Source organism: Cucurbita pepo, chromosome 2 (assembly GCF_057944985.1).
Source record: "Cucurbita pepo subsp. pepo isolate OVF chromosome 2, ASM5794498v1, whole genome shotgun sequence".
In the NCBI taxonomy this organism is placed as follows: domain Eukaryota; kingdom Viridiplantae; phylum Streptophyta; class Magnoliopsida; order Cucurbitales; family Cucurbitaceae; genus Cucurbita; species Cucurbita pepo.
The window spans coordinates 8,866,914-8,871,961 of NC_141799.1; the positions used below are offsets into that span (position 1 = coordinate 8,866,914).

Consider the following 5,048-nt stretch of genomic DNA (forward strand, 5'->3'; position numbering starts at 1 on the left):
TTCAAGCACGATTCGCATCATGATGTTCAATAAGGAAGCTCCAATAGAAAATGTAAGGGAAAAAGCCTTCGAAGATTAACTTGTTCCCATTCAATAGTCAAGAATGCCTGGCTGGGTATCTTGCTGGAACAATCTATTCTTCCGGAATACCTTACCTGGATTCAGTGCCAAAGAATGTCCTATCTGTCGCTACCATATAGTATGAATCTATCTATACTTGGTGATAAATAAAGCATCCGCACTTTGATCTCTCTCTCCCTCTCTCAGTTCATCAAATGGAGTTTATCGAGATAGATCCCCAATGACTAATCCTTGCATGAATTGCTAATGATCCAATAAGTCCAACATTCATTCCTTTTCCTTCAGACGTGTCAATTGAGCAAATGGGTCCACAATGACTAGGATGGCTGGCTATCTCGTCAAACTAACTGTTCGCCCTGTCAATCCTCCTGGCCCCACCCAAATCACTCAATTTTCTCCCATGAACTAGTTGTGTCAATGGATGAGTTCGATCTCAAACTTGAGATACCTGTGGTGTAATCCGAAAACAGATTAAACCGTGGCGTGGTTGTTAATGGAGTGGAAGTTACCAAATTCTGAGGGAGGAGTCGGTATCAATTTATGTCTAATCCACATATAGTTCCTCTAACCATCCATATTTTCTAAACGAACGTCAGCCAATCCGAATTGATCTTGTAAGAGACCGGCGACAGAGCGAATCCCTTTCTTTTTCAAATGATTCATACCATACCGGCAAGTGTACCCATTCCCAATTTCAGTCCAATCAAATGATCTGCAGCTGCCAATACAATATATCCGACGGTAAGAAAAATGTATTGTTTTATAAGGTATATCAAGATTCAGTCTCTGGTTCTGATTTCGGCGACCAATCCTTGTTGAAAGAATTTCTTTTGTAATTCCTTACTTAAGGATGAAGAAAATACCGGATCTCCGCTGATCCCATTCCATTTGTTTGTTCTCCTTATTCGAGTGAGTCAGGAAAGACCAAACAATTTCCGGGTAGCAAACATTCTCGAGAATTTCTCTTAGATTCGAACCCATAGCTGATGATAGAACTAGAATAGATATTTTCTATTTCCTACTCCCCCGAGCCGAGCCCATATCCTTGCTTTTGATCACTCTCTCATTCTATCCTCCCCAATCAGATATTATGGTGTGGTGGGTATAGACTGAAATTCTGTTATGGTCCAATTCTACCCGGCAATAGATACCGCCGTGGCTTTGCAATATGTGACTGATCCCGATTTTGTATAGTCTGACTATAGAAGTTCCCAGGGAATGAATGAATTAGAGGAATGTTTCCAATCAAAATGGTTTGTTCTTGCCTATCCCTCCGGGTTTTCCAAATTCATCCTGCGGATACGTAGAATTCAGAGGAATATGTGAGTGATGGATGAGTAGCCAGCATCTCTTTCTTTTATCAATGGTTCTAACAATTTCTATGTTTCTGCAAATAATGGAAATTCCATTTTGGGCAACCTAGAAAGTTCTTCCGTTAAGCCATGATCAATGAACCTACAACTGAACTTCAAATTGTATCTATCTGATTAAACCCAGCCAGGCATTGTCGACATTCTCTCATTTCCACCCCCAACCAAGCATTTTGTTGATTTCCCATTTATAATAGAAAAAGGATTCTCAAAATGGCATTCTAAACATTTCCTATAAGCATCTTATTAAGATACCCGATTTAGCTAATTGTAATAATCAGAATTTATGCTCTGGGGGTTACACTAATAATCGCTATTCTCATTTTCATTAAGAAGGATTCTCTTTTATGGTTATGCAAACGAATCAATACGGATGGATTAGTAATGATTAGTTATGTATCGGGGATTGTTTTCTAATATCATTAGGGAACCCTACCTAATTTTCCTTCCCTTTGAATCCAAGAATCATTTAGGAATGAACAGCACAGTCAATAGTGAAAGTGAACGGTTCCCATTTGTCTGTCTCCTTCATTTTAGCTTTTGTGACTGAAAATCCTTTTGGCAATAGAAAAAGTCAAGTTCCGTTTTTAGGTTTCAATATTGTGGAAGATACTATCAATCGAAGAGATAGGGCCAATCCAAGATTTAGTAGTCTTTTGGCGGCATGGCCGAGCGGTAAGGCGGGGGACTGCAAATCCCCTTTTTCCCAGTTCAAATCCGGGTGTCGCCTCATCAACAAACAAAAGAATGGAAAGACTTTCCGCTATTTTGCTGATATAACCTTATCTTTAGCATTTGTTTACAGGAGAAGGAGAGAGAAGACAAAACAAAACAAAGCAAGCCTCTTTCGATTTGCTTGATTCTAAGCATCCTTAGGGGTTTGGTAAAATGCTATACACATCCTTGCATCTAGGTTTCGTTTCAAGAATTCAGTGTTAGTAGAGTAATGTCATGCAACATCGTTCAATCTGGATATGATAACCCCTCGACTCCGAATGGAGATTGATTGGGTCTTGAATTAGGGGGTAGGGAATCTCATTTCATTTTGAGTTATAGAAAGGAGGAAGATACTTTATATATGGACTCATGAAAGTATCTGAGTGCTCGAGCAGTCATTGGCTCCTTTTGTTATTAGAATCAATCTTAAAGGAAAGGAACACACAACTTCCTTATTTTCGATAAGCTCTAGCATGTAATAGCTCATCCCATCTCCTGATTGTCTCTATGTATAAGGGGGCAGGGGGAGACAGTAAAGATTATCTCAAATGAGAAAGGAATAATAGTTAGGGTATGCGATAGATAGTGATCCATGTTGATTGACTCTTTTTATACACTCATTTTTTCATGTAATTCAGGACAACAAAAGAAAGGCTAGGTCTTATTATTCCTACCTAGATGGTATGGGACTAACACTCCTTTGAGACTTCCAAGAGGTTCTCCGCCCCGCCTCTTTTCTTTCTACTTCATCTTGTCGATTATACTCTACTAATTAATAGTTCTAATTCGATTTTGGGGATTGTTTCATCAATGGTGTTGTGTCCGAATCCCTTTTTGACTATGCGCTAGTGATTCTACTATTATTAGTCCAGAATAAGGAATAATTCTTTTCTGAGAGATAGGGACAGAATTCACATGGATATGGTAAGTCTCGGCTGCTTTCAGGGTAGTCTTTCGATTTTCTCTTTCACTCGGAGTATGGGGAAGAAGTGGACTCGAGAAGTACTACTAAGAATCAAACTGTATCAATTGTTTTTGGTTGGTTTATTTGATGGATCATTCTGCAACACTTTTTCTCTTTTCTTTTTACAGTAAAAAACGCAAAAGGAGTTCCTTCCGATTATCCGTTTTGAAGTGGGATACATACTTGCGACACCAAACAAAGAAGATAGACATAGTGGTTGTCCAATGAGATACTCCGCATAATAGTACCTCGGGGTAGACCTCCACATATTACGTGCTTCCCACTTGTTTGATTTCTTTCTTATTCTTAGTTAGTCTTTAGGATTTCTGCTTGCTTGTTTTATCGAACTCATTTCATATCATGGTTCAAACGGGAAAGATGGGGTTTACTAATTCTTTGAGAGAAATCCGAAGAGAAAAAGTGCTGCCTGCGGAACCGAACCCCTGGATCATCTGTGCTCAATCAATTACTTCTTTATCATGCTAAAAGAAGGAAGGAAGGGATTAGTGGCCTTTTGATTATTTCATTTCCGATTCATTGGAAGGAATCACCATGAATTATGAAGCAAAGAGTTGGGCCACGATGGATATTTCATGAACGAACATGGCATATATGTAATTGATATGATATCCCTATAGAAAGGGAAGATGAATTCAAATTCAGCACTTTGACTCTTTTGACGTCTATTAAAAGGGGGTAGGAACTAGAATGAACAGTGCAGTAGCAATAAATGCGAGAATAGAGACTTCCATAATCTCATCCTTTCAGTTTTGATAGGAAGATCATCTCAGCCATTTCTTTCTCATTTGTTGCATTCTTTCTTTTCTCTAATCTACTGCCCTCTTGTCCAATGCAATTAGCTGATTCAGTCTCAGCAGACTGACTACCTTTACCCTCAGTTTATAAACAAACTCAAGCAAACACACACTACGAAATTCTAAAAAGGAAAAGGAGGTAGGTTCGAATGTCACCCCTTTTTGTGTACTGATCAAATCTTCTTAAAAAAAAGAATGAAATCCGAAACAGAAACTTTCTAAAATAATGAATTCCCTCACTAAGAGAGATAGATGGGGATCCTTCCTTGTTTGTATTAATATCCTATTTCCTTTCATTAGTAGTGGAACGTATATATCAAAAGTTCAATGTGAGATTAGAATGAGATAGATTATTTCTAATTCCAAGTAGTTTAGTAATTCAATTGACTGACTAATTGAGGTTACACAAAATCGGAGCCTAAACGGAACGTATATATTTTGCTTGCTTGCTTTCAGACTAAAAGTTAGATCAGAGTTGACGTCACTCCTTCCTTTTTGTGTATCGTATAAATTCCCTTTGTGTATGTGCTTCCCGGAAACATATAGTACTCGATTCCATTAGCTAAATCAGGCGTAATCAACTAGACCCAGTACGGTATTCATTCGAATCGGGAATATGATGCTACCAATAATTGCGGTATGGCACATATGGCTTTCTCCCATCAATCAAGACTCGTTGAAGAAATGGAAATTGCCCTATTAGTTTTTATTGGATTTGGATCCATCGGGACTGACTGACAGGGCTCGAACCCACAGCTTCCGCCTTGACAGGGCTCTGACCAATTGAACTACAATCCCGGGGAAATCAAGTGTACATGTTGTTGATTTCATTTCCTTCAAACAACCCTTTCCATGTAGATTTTTTATTCGAATTGGCATATTTTACCAGACAGAGACGCGAGGAATAGATTGATATGCTATGAGACAGTTACTTTAGTAAGAGGAGCATGGATTCATAGTCCTTATTGTCAAATTGATTGATAATCCATCTATCTGGCAATCAATCAAAAAAGAGGGAGGGGTTACTATTCCTTCCTTCATGTCCAGCAGTTCTGGCGAAGGACAAATGGAACATATCATTTTATGGTGGGATACGCGAAT

General features: G+C 38.6%; 1 non-coding gene across 1 annotated transcript; it reads left to right on the top strand.

Annotated features, from left to right (window-relative positions):
• Positions 1 to 2,109: 2,109 nt before the first annotated feature.
• On the top strand, positions 2,110 to 2,181 carry TRNAC-GCA (transfer RNA cysteine (anticodon GCA)). Its single transcript has one exon. It is a non-coding gene; the product is annotated as a tRNA-Cys (tRNA).
• Positions 2,182 to 5,048: the final 2,867 nt, after the last annotated feature.